The sequence below is a fragment of the Neolamprologus brichardi genome, chromosome 4, assembly GCF_056152115.1.
Source record: "Neolamprologus brichardi isolate AB-2024 chromosome 4, ASM5615211v1, whole genome shotgun sequence".
NCBI lineage: Eukaryota > Metazoa > Chordata > Actinopteri > Cichliformes > Cichlidae > Neolamprologus > Neolamprologus brichardi.
This window is the reverse complement of record NC_142107.1, coordinates 24045855-24057403: the sequence shown is the minus strand read 5'-3', so window position 1 is coordinate 24057403 and position 11549 is coordinate 24045855. Positions and strand designations below refer to the sequence as shown.

Sequence of the window (11549 nt, the reverse complement as noted above, 5' to 3'; positions counted from 1 at the left end):
TCTAAATACCTCTGTCCAATCATCGCGCTCGTCAGCGAGACTCTCAAGAAGGCACGTTTTGCCGCCCGTTGCGTTGGGTAGCGAGCCAGACGGTCTGAATATGCATACATTATTCACGCAAGTCACTAACTGTGAAAATAAATAATAATAATAATAATAATAATAATGACAACAACAACAACAATATTATTTGTCTAATTTGGGGCGTCTATAGCCAATAAATCATCACATTTGACTACAGACAAAATAGATTAAAATACTATTCATGTTTTTACATATAAATGGTATCATTGTTATTTTTAAAAGATTTATGTTTTTGTTTTAAAAATTCTAAATCACATAAATGTAGAAAATTAAAACATATTCTTTGTATAATTATCGCTTCCCTTCAATATCCACATGTAGAAATGTTGGAATTTTATCCTGAATGGAAAATAAATTGCTTCACTAAAGGTTAATTAATTTTTTTTTGATTGATGAGAAATTACACTGAAATCAGGGCTATGAGTACAGTCTGGAGAGATTTTTTATGGCAAACATTTCAGTTGCAAGCAGTGCTGTATTGCCTGCAGACGACTGAACCACTGACCCAAAAATGTAATGAGGCCTAAAATAGCTTGTGAACACTCAGTACTTAGAAGATATGACATGGAATTCAGTGCAGCTCTTGTACTTTTTTTAATTTTTACTTGCACAATATTATAAATTAAATGCTGCTGTATTTTTCCAAATGGGTTTTCTGTGTAATGATAAGGTAATTATAAGACTTTGGATCCTCTTAGAGATGTATTAGATTACTGCTTCTGTGCTTCCCAGAAGAAAATTAAAATTAGGAAAAAAAACCAAAAACTCTGGATCATCAATTTAATTAACTTTATTTTTACTTCTATGACAAAAACTCAGATCAGCAGTTGTCTTAGGAGCTTTATAATCTAAGTACAGATCCTCCCATCTTCTACCCCTCATCCAGGTTGGAGGGACATCAGTCCAAGCAGAGATGATACCCAGACCTCCCTCTGAGCCTTCTCCTCTTTGGGGAAGACACTAAGTTGTTGATCTTATTCTGTAGGTCACTAGCCACAGCTCGAGGCCATAGATATAACCGTGAAACAACAAATTTGCCCTTTCTTCACCACAACAGACCAGTCGCAGTGTGCAGCTATAACAGCTTCCACCCTTCTGGCTTCCCACAGTGTTTAGGAGTGTTTCTGGGAATTTGTGACCATTTTTCCAGAAGCACATTTGTGAAGTCAGACACTGATGTTGGACAAGAAGGCCTGGCTCACAGTCTCTGCTCCAATTCATCTCAAAGGTCTTCCATCGGGTTGAGGTCAGGAGTCTGTGCAGGCCAGTCACGTTCTTCCACACCAAACACTCATTCAAGTCTTTATGGATCTTGCTTTCTACACTGGTGCGCAGTAATGTTGGGACAGAAAGGGGCCATGTCCAAACTGTTCCCACAAAGTTGGGAGCATAAAATTGTCCAAAATGTCTTGGTATGTTGAAGCATTAAGAGTTCCTGAAAACAACCCCACACCATAATCCCCCCTCCACCAAAAACACTTTGTACAATGCAGTCAGACATGTACTGTTGTCCTGGCAACCACCAAACTCAGACTCGTCCATCAGATTGCTAGATGGAGAAGTGATTCATCACTTCCATCACTCTACTGCTCGAGAGTCTAGTGGCGGGGTGCTTTGCACCACTGCATGTGACACTTTGCGTTGCGCTTGTTGATGTAAGGCTTGGATGCAGATCAGAAATGGAAACATGAAGCACTCTACACACTGTTTATGGAGATAATCTGAAGGCCACATCAAGTTTGGAGGTCTGTAGCAACTGACTGCAGAAAGTAGGTGACCTACTTACAATTTCACGATTGGACTTCCTGCCCAGGTGGCATCCTATCACGGTTCACGAGCTCCTGAGAGTGACCCATTATTTCACAAATGTTTGTAGAAACAGTCTGTGTGTGTAGGTGCTTCATTGTATACATCTGTGGTCATGGAAGTGATTGGAACAATTATCTGGATGGTTGAGTGAATACCTTTGGCAGTATAGTGAGCGTTTGTTGACCACGCCATTCACAAAAAAGCAAAGATGTGATCTCCAACGTCTACAACTTCATCTCCTTGACTTTGCCTACAAATGTTTGTCCATAAAAGTTCCAGTCACACTGGCCTAATTTGACTTATTGCTGGAAATGTGAACTGTGCTTGCACTGTGGTCGTACAAGCACGGAAGAACACGTGACAGCAGGGCTAATACCCCATACTACCAAAGCAGTCTTCACAGGAAAAATCCTTTACAATAGTAGAAAAAGATTCCCAACCATGAGATGATCCCCTATGTCAAAATAATTGGCAATGGCGGGGAGGAAGAGCTCCCTTTCAACAGGAAAAGAACTCTTACAGAGCCAGGCTGAAGGAGCAGGGAGGTGAGAGGACAAAAGAAAAGAGGAACAGAAAACGAGAACAAAAAAACGTAAATCAGCAAACACAAATTATGAATAAAAGACAACAAAGTCTGGACTTAAATTCTGATCAGTATTCAAACATATTCCCTTTTAATAGCAGTCGCGGCAGAGGTTTGGCTGGGTAGAGCACACAGCAGTGTTTACAGTACACTGACAATGAAGCCCAGAGTGAGCAGGAACAGCAGTGAGTGAGCCACCAAGAATCAGTTAAATCCTAACACACACACACACACACATTAGTAAAAACGTAAACAAACAGATTAAACGCACAATCTCCCTTTTCCACATTAAATACACACTTTAACCTCCATCCTACATGATCATTTCCCTTTGGTGTTTAAAAATAAATAAACCACGTACAGGACAAATTCATTTCCCAGCATTTTCCCAGTTTATCCTCCAAGTCCAGGTGTGTCGGTGGAATCAGGGTAATTACAAACCACTGTTGCCACAGAGCATGTTTTAAAATCTCTGATTATAATCTTTTACAGCAAATACCATGACGGGACTGTGCCTGTTGGAACCAGTCTCAGAGATGGGGTAGATTCTAGTATGACCACATTCCCATCAAGCTTAGCAGACCCAGACATCACATTTTTGGCATTTCTGTCCCACTGAATCCATTTAAAAATTAAACACTGCATAAAGTCAATGAAAGTCAAAACCCAGGCTGATGTCACTGTTCCTCCGTCCACATTTACTTTGGTTAGTGAAACAATGAAACAGAAACCAGTAACAGAGACCGATGCCTCCAAACTAAAAGTTGTGCTTTTAGTCTGCAGCTAGTGACCAAAGCATCTCGACAGGGTTTCTTTGCAACTGACTTCAACTGACAACAGCCATCAACCTAAGGCAACCCAATGAATTCAGGAAATAGACATGTTTCCCCAGCGTCTGGAGGTTGCCAGGTGGTTGGTGGCTGGTTTGTGTGACTGAGGCCAAAAAGAAAGTTGGGTTAAATAAAGTTGTATTGGATTAAAGGGGGAGGGGCTAAAACATCTCAGAACTTCAGGGTTGGATCAGAGCGTATGTTGAGCTGTGAATCATGCAAAGCTATTCAATTAGAGTAACTTTGCATAAGCAGAATAAGTCCACTTTACTGTCACAACATTATTAGCAATGGGTAATCCCCTCACTGTTCATTTTTAGCGAAACACTTGGTTTCCTTCTCTTCCTGCGTGCTTTCTGCAGCTGATTTCGACCATAAACTCCCTGTAACGGTCCGAGGGTTCAAATCATCTACAAAAAAGTCTTCTGACACGAGAAACTGAACAAACCACTGACACCATCCCCTAAACTGAGTGGTGCACCTGAGGTCTCAAACTTGTAATTCTGGCTCGGATCAGTGAGAAGGGGCCCCTAATTAGTCCACAATATCACGTGTCTCATTCAGACATTGGCACCATTTATAAGTCATGAAGATGGAGCTAGAGGATGTAAAGATTAACGGGCAATTTGGATGCATCTCAGATTATTTGTCTTAACAAATAACATGATTCATTTGGAAGCACAAAAGAAGAACTTTTTCAACAACAGTGTTAAAAATGTAGCAGTGATCACAGTCATTCTGGGCTTCTTCCCTTTTAAAACCGACAATAACTTCATTTTAACTCCTTCGTTACACTCTGAGGAGGTGTTTGAGTTCTTGACGCCATCTCAGGTGGTTTTCCTAAACAATGAAGTCCTTCATGTTTAGGTAAACAGAGTGCAAATTCGCCTTGAGAAGCTGTTATGTTTCTTTTAGCAGGATAATTTAACATTTAAACAAAGCAGCAAACAGACAAACCAACCAAGCAGCCACTACCCAAAGTGCACCAGGTTTCAGAAAGCATGTCCCGGTGGAGCATTGTTGGTCAGACTTAGGAGCCCATCAGTCCTCCCGACTTCATCTGGGACATCCTGACTGTCACCAAACATGCCATCCTTCAGGCAAACGACCTCTAGTGGGCGCTCGTCCTTCAGGTGAGGACGGTTTTAGTGTTTTCTCAACAGTATGTAGGTCATGAGCAGAATGAGGCCTGCTGACAGGCCTGCAATCACAAACTGGTGGATGGAGAGGACGTTCTCCAGGGTGTGGATCCTCTCCTCCATGGCACTGGTGTGGAAGTAGTCGTAGACGCCGGCTGTGATGCTCCACAGCGCCCACACAGCATCCACCACCAACGGCATGGCTAAGCAGGAGGATGGAGGCTCAGCTGTAGATCAGACTCTGTTAAAGACTGGAACATGGGAACAACACGTAAATAATTCAGATACAAGATGAAATCCTTAAAAGAAAACCAAAAACACCATATCAGTTTGTTCTGATCAGAATATCACACGTATTAGTGCAGGAAGCCCTGGTTTCATATCATTGACGGTATAAAAGAAAGATGCAGCACTGCTGAAACACGATGCACACTATGTTATCAATATGGACTCATGGAGAAATAAAATAATAACATTATAATAAGATTTAACATTATAAAACATTTCTGCATTCAATAAATGATAATAATTATTATTATTGTTATAATACAGGTTCATGTTTCAGATAGTTTTAACTTGATGATTTAAATGTAAGTGGGTCAATGCAAAGCACTGCAGCACACGACTTCTTCTATGCTGAATTTTGATGCATAACTCATTCTGCAGCTTTGAGAACCTCTACGAAATGATTTCAAAACATGCAGCTCGACTGGGAATAACGGGCCATGATTCCCAGTAGTGACTGGTCCCATGTTTTTTATGTAATTCATAAAAAAAAGGTCAAAGAACGGCATTCAAATAAAAATCGTCTCAAAGGTCTCTATTGTAAAAACGTTGATTAACGTTTAAATAAATCACAAAACTTTGAAATTCTGATGACCGAACCTGCGTCTGATATCTTCTGATGGCACCGTTTTATGACAAAGCTTTCTCCTGTAGCTACACTGTGTCCAAATTTTCCTTTATTGTGATTTGAAAAACTACATTTCAATCGTTTTATTGCAACAAGTGTTGCATTTTGAGGAGAACAAATTCTTTGCTGCGTGCAAAAAAAATGTACTTCAGTGTTTGCTATTATCCATATACACACACAATAGCAGCCCCTTGTGCTCAGATCGCTGCGGACCTGCTCGCAGTTTAGCTACAGTAGCTACCGAGCTGATTGGACACCAAAACAGCTAAACAGAATTATTTGCATTCAAGTCTGTGATTGGTTGGTTTTGTGGCACAAATAGAACAGTGTACAGAAAGAGCTGAACGCACACGGGCAGAGATGTTGAGAGCGCCAGCAACACACTCCCAGCAGGTCCGCAGAGATCTGAGCGAGAAGGGCTGCTATTGTGTGTGTGTGTGTGTGTGTGTGTGTGTGTGTGTGTGGATAATAGCAAACACTGAAATACATTTTTTGCACGCAGCAATGAATTTTGTTCACTCAAATTGAGCTTTTCTTCACGCAAAATAAAATTCTTCTCAAAATGCAACACTTGTACTTGCAATATTTTTTTACGTGCGCTCAAACTTTTACTACGTGCGCTCAGAATAGTAGCACAAAAATAACACCATAGTGATGTTGATTGTTGATTGTGCTCTGGCACAATCATAGGCATCGGTTGCTACTGACAACAAAAAATAAAGCTGGCCTGAGCTATGGGCACAGAGGGGGAATAACACTATGTAATATATTCAGTTTTAGAAATTATATTCAATGTTAACTGTGGCTATGTTCAAACTATCTTATTTTAATAAGCAACATTTTCACATGCAAAACTAGAGGCAAGAGATTATTTTGGGTTAGCGTGCCACCCCTGTGGATCCGCTCCTGCACACCAACCACGACAACCATTAACATGTTAATATTCTGACCTGTGAGCCACTATTGTTGCATGATTATGTAAGTACCACACCCGCCTTTGACTTTTAATTCATTTGAAAGCCTGATGCTTAACATTGTCCACCCCAGCTGTGAAACTCAGAAACCAGTCTTACTTGTTATCATCTATCGTCCACCTGGGCCTTACACAGAGTTTCTGTCTGATTTCTCAGACTTTATATCTAATTTAGTTCTGAGCTCAGATAAAATAATTATTGTGGGTGATTTTAACATCCATGTAGATGCTAAAAATGACAGCCTCAACATGGCATTTAATCTGTTGTTAGACTCAATTGGTTTCTCTCAAAATGTAAAAGAACCCACCCACCACTTTAATCACACTCTAGATCTTGTTTTAACATATGGCATAGAAACTGAACATTTAACAGTGTTTCCTGAAAACCCTCTCCTGTCTGATCATTTCCTGATAACATTTACATTTACAATAATTGATTACGCAGCAGTGGAGAGTGGACTTTATCAAAGTAGATGTCTTTCTGAAAGCGCTGTAACTAAGTTTAAGAATATAATCCAGCCACTGTTATCATCGTCAATGCCCTGTACCAACACAGAGCAGAGCAGCTATCTGAACGCTACCCCAACAGAGGTCGATTATCTTGTTAATAATTTCACCTCCTCACTACGTACGACTCTGGATACTGTAGCTCCTGTGAAAACTAAGGTCTCTAATCAGAAGTACCTGACCCCGTGGTATAATTCTCAAACACGTAGCCTAAAGCAGATGACTCGTAATCTGGAGAGGAAATGGCGTGTCACAAATTTAGAGGATCATCATTTAGCCTGGAGAAATAGTTTGTTGCTTTATAAGAAAGCCCTCCGCAAAGCCAGAACAGGTTACTACTCATCACTGATTGAAGAAAATAAGAACAACCCCAGGTTTCTCTTCAGCACTGTAGCCAGGCTGACAAAAAGTCAGAGCTCTTTTGAGCCAACCATCCCTTTAACGTTAACTAGTGATGACTTCATGAACTTCTTCACAAATAAAATTTTTATCATTAGAGAAAAAATTACCAATAATCATCCCACAGATGTAATATTATCTACAGCTACTCTTAGTACCATTGATGTTAAGTTAGACTCTTTTTCTCCAATCGATCTTTCTGAGTTAACTTCAATAATTACTTCCTCCAAACCATCAACGTGTCTTTTAGACCCCATTCCTACAAAACTGCTCAAAGAAGTCCTGCCATTGATTAATTCTTCGATCTTATATATGATCAACCTATCTCTAATAATCGGCTATGTACCACAGGCCTTCAGGGTGGCTGCAGTTAAACCTTTACTCAAAAAGCCATCTCTAGACCCAGCAGTCTTAGCTAATTATAGGCCAATCTCCAACCTTCCTTTCATATCAAAAATCCTTGAAAGAGTAGTTGTCAAACAGCTAACAGATCATCTGCAGAGGAATGGTTTATTTGAAGAGTTTCAGTCAGGTTTCAGAGTTCATCACAGCACAGAAACAGCTTTAGTGAAGGTTACAAATGATCTTCTTATGGCCTCTGACAGTGGACTCATCTCTGTGCTTGTCCTTCTTGACCTTAGTGCAGCATTCGATACTGTTGACCATAATATTCTATTAGAGCGATTAGAACATGCTGTAGGTATTACAGGTACTGCACTGCAGTGGTTTGTATCATATCTATCTAATAGACTCCAATTTGTGCATGTAAATGGAGAGTCCTCTTCACACACTGAGGTTAATTATGGAGTTCCACAGGGTTCAGTGCTAGGACCAATTCTGTTTACATTATACACGCTTCCCCTAGGCAGCATCATTAGAAGACATAGCATACATTTTCACTGCTATGCAGATGACACCCAGCTCTATCTGTCCATGAAGCCAGATAACACACACCAATTAGTTAAACTGCAGGAATGTCTTAAAGACATAAAGACTTGGATGGCCACTAACTTTCTGCTTCTTAATTCAGATAAAACTGAGGTCATTGTACTCGGCGCTGAAAAGCTTAGAAATATGGTATCTAACCAGATTCTTACTCTGGATGGCATTACCTTGGCCTCCAGTAACACTGTGAGGAACCTTAGAGTCATTTTTGACCAGGACATGTCCTTCAACGCACATATTAAACAAATATGTAAGACTGCGTTCTTCCATTTGCGCAACATCTCTAAAATTAGAAATATCCTGTCTCAGAGTGACGCTGAAAAACTAGTTCATGCATTTATTACTTCCAGGCTGGACTACTGCAATTCATTATTATCAGGATGTCCAAAAAACTCACTGAAAAGCCTTCAGTTAATCCAAAATGCTGCAGCAAGAGTACTGACAGGGACTAGAAAGAGAGAGCATATTTCTCCTGTTTTGGCTTCCCTTCATTGGCTTCCTGTTAAATCCAGAATTGAATTCAAAATCCTGCTCCTCACATACAAGGTCTTAAATAATCAGGCCCCATCTTATCTTAATGACCTTGTAGTACCATATTACCCTATTAGAGCACTTCGCTCTCGCTCTGCAGGCCTACTTGTTGTTCCTAGAGTATTTAAAAGTAGAATGGGAGGGAGAGCCTTCAGTTTTCAGGCCCCTCTTCTGTGGAACCAGCTTCCAGTTTGGATTCAGGAGACAGACACTATCTCTACTTTTAAGATTAGGCTTAAAACTTTCCTTTTTGCTAAAGCATATAGTTAGGGCTGGACCAGGTGACCCTGAATCCTCCCTTAGTTATGCTGCAATAGACGTAGGCTGCCGGGGGATTCCCATGATGCATTGAGTTTTTCCTTTCCAGTCACCTTTCTCGCTCACTATGTATTAACAGACCTCTCTGTATTGAATCATATCTGTTATTAATCTCTGTCTCTCTTCCACAGCATGTCTTTATCCTGTCTTCCTTCTCTCACCCCAACCGGTCGCAGCAGATGGCCCCGCCCCTCCCTGAGCCTGGTTCTGCCGGAGGTTTCTTCCTGTTAAAAGGGAGTTTTTCCTTCCCACTGTCGCCAAAGTGCTTGCTCATAGGGGGTCATATGATTGTTGGGTTTTTCTCTGTATCTATGAAGCGCCTTGAGGCGACTGTTGTTGTGATTTGGCGCTATATAAATAAAATTGAATTGAATTGATTTTGCAGGTGTGTAAAACAACACACCTGCAAAATAAAGGCTACTGTCTATTGCACAGTTGTGTTGACCAGATCTGTCAACAGTCAAACCGACATTTAGCAATTCATGCCAAAGGTCTGAAAACTTCCTGCAGCCCCATAATTTGCCATAAGACACAGAGACAGACTATCCAGGTGAAAACAAAACCATGTCCTATATCGTTACTGCTTATAATACCTCTGCAGTAAAGGCTTTTATTATTCATCTAACAAATATAAATCTCCCTCATCCATTTTATTTAGATAACTAACTATAATACAAAGTAAATTTCCTGGTTTTAATATTCTTTTCGAAACATTAATCATGTAATCCAATGGCTTTTCCAGGTTTTCCAGGTTGTTCCATGCCCCATTGAACACATAATTCGTTGTTGTATTACGCAAAACATAAATAATACTACAAAGACGTGATAATGGCCCTGTCAGTAAAATCTCACAAGGAGCGCGCATGCAGCAGACTGAAAATAATGCACCTTGCACACAAACTTCTCCCCTGCTAGCTACCAAGCTATCGCTTTACCAGCAAGCTAAAGCTAGCTTTGATTCTTTTAAAGAGGCGCCATTACTCACAGCATTACTCGAGGATCAGACAGCCCTTCCTCCGTGCCATACATGTACAGGAGTCTTTCACATCATCATGCTGACTCTACAGTTAGCGGTTAAAAAGGAAAGTGTGAAATTCCATCTGTCGTGAGCCACTTCATCTGCTTCCGGGTGCGTTTTCCGGGAAGAAACCCTTTCATCGCGTGTGTGAGGTCGTGAAGAAACTCCAAACTCCATTCAGAAACATAATGAATTTTCTTACTTCGCATAGACCCAAAAATGTAGCCTATAAACCATAACCTGAGACAGTCTTTATCAGCAATACCTTCGACTGAGACACTCGGCTTCATACATGATGTCGTCAGGATATTTTATCTCAGTTTTAAAGAATTTCCGTCCTTGGCTTTTATAATATGACGTGCATTTGCGTGTTGATGATGAGAAAAGCAAAACTGAGCAGATTTTGGATGGAGTTCGGAATCGTGATTCTTCTCCGTCAGTGAAACGGTCATATGAAATCTCAGCACTTACGTCACACGTTGACGCTGTACCTTGAAATTGACAGATACAGCGGGTTTTATATTACCAGGCGCGGTGGCCAAGTGGTAAGGCGTCGGTCTCGTAAACCGAAGATCGCGGGTTCGAACCCCGTCCGTGCCTATTAAACTGGAAAGTACCAACTGTGTTTTTTGGGGTGGGGAAACAAAATGCTATCCTTGAAGTTGTCGAACAGTATTACAAAAGAAAATCAGACCAAAAAAACCCCAACACGAAATTGAAATTATAAAGAAATAAACTATAAACATAGCTCGAAAGTAGACAAAACTTTTCATGTGTTATAAAACTTCAGAAGACCACAAGAGGGAGCAATACGAACAGTATATTACAGAGGGTTTGTTTAAGTGTACTCAGACAAAAACTGATAATGACTCAAACTGTATGAAAAAGCAATTCAATGCAAAGCAATAAGATATTTTTTTTAATGTCTAACTTGATTGCAACCCAACAGAGTCTATGCACCTTTGAGTAAGACTTTTACTTAAAAGACAACTTCCCGTTCTTCTTTTTTGCCTATCCTACTTTAAAAAATTTCTGGAAATATGCATGTAAGCAATTATATATAATATATGAATTCATTATGAATACTGGCTTGGTAAGGATTCTTACTGGGTGGGATGTCCAACATACAGCTCGGGGGTCAGAATCAGGCCTTGCAAAAGACTCGGCTCACAGGAAAGGAAAATGTGAAGGAGCGCATAACTTTTGTCTGTTTCTGTTTTATACTCTGTCATCCCTTCGCGAAGCACTTTGTGATCTTTTTATCTAGAAAGGTGCTATATAAATAACATTTTATTTTTTACTTTTTAGATTTTTACTTGTATTCTGGTTTCCAGCTTCTCCTGTTGATAAAGACTCCTCCCTGCCACTGAAATTCAGAAAGTAATTAAGCAATAGATAAACAATGACAACAATTTTCTGTGAATTAATATTTTATGATTACACATTACACAGTCTTGGCAATGAAACAGCTGCACTTTTTTTGTAATTTTACCCATTTAT

At 40.1% G+C, this 11549-nt stretch overlaps 1 long non-coding RNA gene and 1 other non-coding gene across 2 annotated transcripts; one reads left to right on the top strand and one right to left on the bottom strand.

The window, feature by feature from the left end:
• Positions 1-2544: 2544 nt before the first annotated feature.
• LOC118455014 (uncharacterized) lies at positions 2545-10483 on the bottom strand. Its single transcript, XR_004843990.2, has 2 exons — positions 10017-10483; positions 2545-4696 (listed from the first exon to the last, which is right to left on the bottom strand). It is a non-coding gene; the product is annotated as an uncharacterized LOC118455014 (long non-coding RNA).
• A 94-nt stretch (positions 10484-10577) lies between these two features.
• Positions 10578-10649, top strand: trnat-cgu (transfer RNA threonine (anticodon CGU)). The gene has a single exon. It is a non-coding gene; the product is annotated as a tRNA-Thr (tRNA).
• Positions 10650-11549: the final 900 nt, after the last annotated feature.